The sequence below is a fragment of the Gymnoscopelus braueri genome (assembly GCF_963280865.1).
Source record: "Gymnoscopelus braueri genome assembly, chromosome: 2".
In the NCBI taxonomy this organism is placed as follows: domain Eukaryota; kingdom Metazoa; phylum Chordata; class Actinopteri; order Myctophiformes; family Myctophidae; genus Gymnoscopelus; species Gymnoscopelus braueri.
Window position 1 is genome coordinate 49,678,858 of NC_137604.1, and position 7,378 is coordinate 49,686,235.

Below are 7,378 nucleotides of genomic sequence, written 5' to 3' on the forward strand. Positions count from 1 at the left end.
TCTCGCTCACACTTACACGTGAAGACACAAATCCACGTAGATGCACTGTTATTTTCCAGGCGAGCGTCTCTGGCTCACAGACTGGACTCTGAAGTCTTATTTAGATTTTGTTAATCCTCCTGAGCTCATTGATTGCTGGGTTTACTGTAACATACTCACAGCAGTGGCACTGGAAAGGACACAGCAAACTTTGCGCGAGCGTGTGTGTGTGTGTGTGTGTGCGTGTGTGCGTGCGTGCATGCGTGCGTGTGTGTGTGCGTGTGTGTGTGCGTGCGTGCGTGCGTGCGTGCGTGCGTGCGTGCGTGCGTGCGTGCGTGCGTGCGTGCGTGCGTGCGTGCGTGCGTGCGTGCGTGCGTTGAAACGATTGCTTCTCTGCACATTTGTGTACTGTATTCACCAAGAACATCCCATCAGAGTCCAACTGCTATTTCACACTCTCACACCAATCCTTCAGGGCTTTATTCCTCCCACATTGTACTTGACAACTTGTGAAAGAAGAATGTGTGGGTTATTTTTGGTTCCCACGTATTACATGATGTTTCTCCATTGTTCAAAATAAGTCATTTGGGGCTCCTACTTGTTTCTATTGTAGCCTTGTTGTCAATGGACAGCACTGAATGACTCAGCTTGCTTCATTGTTCCTGACATCACGTATCAGACTAACTGTATAACAGAGTTATATTCTTATTATTGAATTTTGTTTCTGAGCCGGACAGCCGTCACAATGAATTATGTTTAAACATTGGATGAAACTGGTGAAAAATCTTCCATTTTGGTTGCATTGAAAACCACCATTAACACATCCACCGCCAAGGGCTAATCTCATAATGTACTCACCAGTGCCAAGGTTTTATTGTTGTTTTTTGTTTTTTTCAGGTCGCCATAGGCCCGTTAAAATCCTTTAGATTGCCCGATCCACTGTTTGTAAACAACGGGCACATGTCCTGGTGTCTACTCGTCGAGACCGCGTGTCAAACGGAGCCGCCATGTTTGAGTTCTGATCGTTTATGTTAACATGGGAAATGAAAGGATGAAAAACTACATGTCCTGTACAGGTTTTACAGGGCTTTTTGTGTACGACTTAGAATGAAGGCAGACGGGAAACAAAAAACGGGATCGCACTTCCGGTCGATTTCGGGTGGTGTTACACTGAAAATGGTCCCCCTGGAAAATTGAAAAAAATAAATAATCGAAAAAAAGGAAAAAGCACCACAGCCCGTAGGCTACGGGATCGGCGCTTAACCGTTGGATTTAACGGCCCGTAGAACTACGGGCCCGGCGGTCAATGTGTTAAATGTTCAAAATGAATGCTGTATTATCATCTTCTCACATTAGAAGTAACATACATAAATAAATAAAAATGTATAACCCAGCTCTAGCTTAAATAACATTTGCCTCCATTTTACCATGTCTACTAGCCTAGGTGTTATTTAAATGGATTATTCATTTTTAGTACATTACATTTTCCATCTGTAGTGTTCCCAAAAAGACATGATGACTCCATTAACAGTCAACCCTTTAATAATTTCCCCTTCGTTGTGTGTTCACCATCAGTGTTAAGACTTTTTCATTCACCTGTCTGCTTAGGTGTCATATCCGGGTGATTGACACATTTGGAACGGAGCCGGCATACAACCATGAGGAGTATGCTACCCTGCACGGCTACAGGACCAACTGGGGATACTGGAACCTGAATGCCAGGCAGTACATGACCATGTTCCGTAAGCCCCCCCCCCCTATTATTGAACACTGGCAACTAAGAGTTACAAATAAAGATGTTTGTAGCTTTATAATGATGATGAAATCAATTGTAAAAGTATGACTTTTGTAAGTTAAGTAATTAAAAAAGTCGAACATTTTACATTTGACTCGGTTCAACTTCAAAATGAGTTTTCACTGCGAGGCAAGACAAGGACGCAAGAACGCTTTTTCACTAATAGCAACAGAATTTGTTCATTGCAACCCTCAATGTTATTATACTTTCCATTTGCCTCAGACATGCCTCAGACTAGACTGCTACGTGCGCTGGCTCATTTCTAGATTTAATAATATTGCAAAACAATCAAAATCTCCCAGCCAATTACAGATTCACTACTATACAACAAAGCTATTATTGCTACTGCAGAAGAAGACAGCGACAGCTAATCTCACTGAATTTGGCAATGAAAATGAAAAAAGATAACTTCAGTGCTATTTTGTTGTTCTGTTTTACACACACACACAGCTCACACACCAGACAACTCATTTATGGGCTTTGTGTCAGAGGAGCTGAATGATACAGAGAAGAGAAACATTCAACAGAACAAGGTCAACACTATGGCAGTGGTGTACGGCAAGGAAGCTAGCATGTGGAAGGTACGGCTGCTAACACACACGCACACACGCACACACAGTGCGTGTAGATAGGGGCAGGTATAAATAAGATTTATCTTCTTCCTGCTCCTTTTCATTTATGGAATATGTAAAAAGTAAAAAAAGAAAAAAAGAAAAGTACATTAATGTAATCATGTAAACCATAATGAAATAAATAAAGATGAACACACACACACACACCCACACACACACACACACACACACACACACACACACACACACACACACACACACACACACACACACACACACACACACACACACACACACACACACACACACACACACACACACACACACACACACACACACACATATGCAACCGACACATGGCCCCTTATACCGTGCATCATTTGTGCACACATGCACATTCTGTGAACATGCACACTGACACCTACACACATGTAGTACATTTGTATGCAGGCACATAAGCACAAATGTCACACACATTTATGTATGTGTCTGAAATATGCAGAAATATATACTGTGCACAGGGCACATTTGCTGCTGTGCTGAATCAAAACAAAGGGAAAAAAGTGCTCCTCGGAGCACAGGTCTCCGCCAGGTCAGGTAGGTTATTGTGGCCTCCTGGTGGCGCTATAATAGGCCATAGGGTTGTTGTTTTTTTAATACCTGACCCACCCAATCCATTATGAGAGGCCGACCCGCTCCTCTCCGACCCGAAAAACATTGCATTGATAAACCATCCGAACTCGACCCACCCTGAAAACAACAAATGTATGCATTACAGTAGCACAATTGTCAGGACTGAGCAACCTATGATTTATTGTTGTTGGCCGTCTTATTAAAAATTCAATGTCCACGGCTCTTAGTAAAGAGTATAGTCTATTAGGGTTTAAATGAGGGCTGGATCTCTGCCCCCAAATCTCTGCCCAAAATAAACGGTCAACACAATGCTTTGTGAGCTTGTAGATTGGCTATTTTCGCACAATGTTTGCCTATTTACAGCACATACAGTAGAATATTCGCCTATTATGACAGAATGAACCCTACACTAGGGTTCATGTAATGGCACATGGCGGTACAGTAGATCAGCGCACAATACAGCCCACTCAACATCTTCCCGTGGCTGTACAAGTGACCCTTCATTAAAGACATGAACTCTGCTTCTCTTTCTTGATACATCTTGTTTTTTACACAGGGAGACAATACACAAGAGAGCATGTAAACTGTAAACACCTATTGTTCTATCTATCTATCTATCTATCTATCTACTGTATCTATCTATCTATCTATCTATATATCTATCTATCTATCTATCTATCTATCTACTGTAAGTCTCTTGTAAACCCTGTTTCTCTTTCTGTCTTTGCATGTGGGGTTTCATTGTACGTGGCTGGATTGACCTCAGCTTCAGGTAAGAGTCTCCCTGTTTCAACCTCCATCCATCTTATCTCTGTATTGATTCATACCACCATATTCCTCCTGTTCATCATCTTATATCTCACCTCCTATCTACACCAGCACCCAGCCTTCTCCACCTAGATGCAAAAGTTACTCAGTTGTTTTATCAGTTAAGTGTGTCAAAGGTGTGTGAATGAATGCACACGTGCACAACATAAGTGCATGTGTGTGTGCGCGCGTGCATGAGAGGGATTGAGTTATTCATGCACACATACAGCACACACATACACGAAGCACATGCAGATTGGCATGCAGACATACTACACAAAATCGTACACACACACAGATTTTTCTTTTGTAATTTGCAAGCTGTGTATTGCATTAGTTGTTGCAGTACTCAGCAACAACCACAGTACTACAGTACTAAACTAACTGTGTGGAATGCATGCTTAATGGAGGGGGGGAGTGTGCGTTCAAATATAACACAGAGTAAGGTGGATTATTGGTGAACTGTTTGAACCTTATTTCTTAACTTTGTTCAATTGTTTCTGGAAATAATTTCCAGAACTTTACTGGAGCTTTTGCTCACATTGACCATGGCGTCCCTATTTGCGACAAAACATTTTTAGGCATCGACATAGACTATTTTCACTATTTGTAAGTACAGTTTAGGGCTTAAATGGTCAAGGCCTAATCCATTGTTCAGCATACTGTTGTTTGAGGCATGCGGGGAATCCTGTCAGGCCTTGAGTATTTCAAATAGTAGGCATGTGCGTGCGCGCGCATGCATGCGTATTGATATACAGCATACTGTATGTGTATACTGTCCCAATGGGTTTTCCTTATTTTCTTTCTCCACATCCGCCAAACGTTCCACTGAGATGTTCAAGGTTTTTTAAATCAGTAAGAATGCTGAGGAGTCAAATTTGACATTTCAAGGTCTAGTGAGAAAATACATATGTGGAGGAAAAACAGCATTAGCATTGCTAATCCAACCCAAGCTTAGTGAGGTTATGGAGGGCATTGCCCTGAGCTCCACGTGAAAATACTGTCAGTAAGGAGAGGTAAAAGCGCACACACACACACGCACGCACGCAGGCACGCACACACACATACACACACACACACACACACACACACACGCACTTTGCATTGCTGTACTTGAGAGGACATTTTGGGACACTGATTTTATTAATGTATTTTTATACCTTTTTGGCAACACTAAAGTCGAAAATAGCTGTGCTGTGCAAAATAGCACTTGTGGATCAGCTATTTTCAATTGCTACTTGCAATTAAGTAATAAATCAGGCATTACTCCAACCCTTGGGCCTTTTCTTTCTCCTATGCCCTGATTTTACCTACCTTTTTTTTTAAATCCCTAGTAGGGTCTCATGTTGTTGTTTGTTGCCTTACCTGTTTTTATGCTAATATTGTTAAACCCTGTAGCACTTTGAGATTTGTGAAAATGTGAAGCGCGTTACAAATAAAATGTATTATTATTATTACTCCAAAACCCTAAACCTAACTTCCAAATTCCTAATCCTAACCTGAATCTTAACTAATTGTAAGCCTAACTCTACAAACCCTTTATAACCATAAAACACCCATTTATCTTGTGAGGAAACTTGTCCTCACAATGTGTATTTCTCAAATTCCACTAGTGGGGACATTTGGCCCTCACAAGCATAGTAATACAGGTGTTTGCGTGAATGCACGTACGCACGCACGCACGTACACACGCACACGCACACACACCACACGCGCACACACACACACACACACACACACACACACACACACACACACACACACACACACACACACACACACACACACACACACACACACACACACACACACACACACACACACACAGATGATCTCGTATACCCAGGGCCAAATCCCAGGTTATGGACTCTGCACTCTCCAAAGACTGTGTTTCTCTTACTGCTAATTCAGATTGTCTGCTGCACTTAGCGCTTCAGCTAATCTCCTAATTGGCTGAGAAAATCCTCACAGAGGAAGCTATCGATCGTTACAGCTGCCCGGGGCCACACAGCGGCACGGGGCTACAGTAAGCTGCTTAGCACAACTAGCCAGTCAATATTATGGCTTGGGGTTATGCTCCATTCGCACGACTGGGTTTTGTTGTTGACTGGTAATGTGCTGTTTTTATCAGTCACTGTTGTTGGCTTTGACACAAAGTATGGCCTTCTTTTTTGAGTCCTTAAAACACACACACACACACACACACACACACACACACACACACACACACACACACACACACACACACACACACACACACACACACACACACACACACACACACACACACACACACACACTCCTTGGGGAAAACAAATCGATGCACACACGAAGGTGCAGTACACAACTACACATATACTGTACTGTACGTAGTGCACATTATTTGTCTCTCTCTTTCTCTCTTTCTCTCTTTCTCTCTCTCTCTCTCTGTTTTGCTCATTAGGAGTAGTATAAACCCCACAACAACCACAATGTTCCTGAAGGTTGTCTTTAAATGTAGGCTCCTACTTGATGAAAGTTGCACTGTATAACAAGTACAGTACGCTAAGAAACAAACTAAATCCCTATCGATTTACGGGATATATGACGGGTTAGATAATGATGCTTCATGTAAACACCAGGTCCTCTGCCAGAGGAAATGAGAAATATCACAGTCCAACCTCTTAAGGTATAGTAAAGGAGCTTTTACAGGATAACAATGAGAGTGTCTCAGCACACACACACACACACACACACACACACACACACACACACACACACACACACACACACACACACACACACACACACACACACACACACACACACACACACACACACACACACACGCACGCACGCACGCACGCACGCACGCACGCACGCACTCCCCAAGGAGACCAACAGTTCTGCTATTTTCTGAGAGTACACAGAGTGGTCTTTTCTGTCTGTCTGCCTGTCAGTCTTGACAGTCTTGTCTTAACTGCTCATCTCTCCCTTCCCTTCTCTTCCTCTCCAGGGCAAGGAGGGTTTCCTGCAGATCCTGCACAGATACATGGAGGTCCATGGTACAGTGTACTATGAGACCCAGAGGCCTCCTGAGGTACCAGCCTTTGTTAAGAACCATGGCCTGTTACCCCAGCACGAGCTGCAGCAGCTGCTGCGGAAGGCCAAGGTAAAGCACATAAGCAGTGTTGTGCAAGTTACTCAAGGAGAATAATAAGCTACTAGTTACGTATTAATCCTTTAAAAAGTAATATTACATTAATAATTGATGTCAAGAGTAACTAGTTGCATTTCAAGTTATATTACTATATTACCTTTTCACCTACACGTTACGCCTTAATTTCGCAAGAGGGCGCATGCGTAAAAAGAACAGATCTACAAGCTGACCATCGTGTGACAATCTCGTACTATGAAGTATAAATTATAGGCTTAATGGTCCAAAAAAAATCGCATTTATTCTAACTTAGTAACTCAAAGTTACTTGGATTTATAACTGTAATATTATGACAGTTATATGTTTTGGCAATTGTAACAAGTTATACCGTACTTCTAGTCATGGGGGAAAGTAACAATACACAGAGAAACTTGTAGATCTGCTATTTTTGGTGAA

At 42.3% G+C, this 7,378-nt stretch overlaps 1 pseudogene across 1 annotated transcript in view; it reads left to right on the plus strand.

Annotated features, from left to right (window-relative positions):
* LOC308073822 (alpha-1,6-mannosylglycoprotein 6-beta-N-acetylglucosaminyltransferase B-like) overlaps positions 1–7,378 on the plus strand; it is a 173,459-nt pseudogene that overhangs the window by 155,901 nt on the left and 10,180 nt on the right. Inside the window, exons 10-12 of the transcript XR_013935059.1 lie at positions 1,588–1,721; positions 2,225–2,355; positions 6,782–6,937. The product of XR_013935059.1 is annotated as an alpha-1,6-mannosylglycoprotein 6-beta-N-acetylglucosaminyltransferase B-like (transcript). The remainder of the gene's footprint in view (positions 1–1,587; positions 1,722–2,224; positions 2,356–6,781; positions 6,938–7,378) is intronic.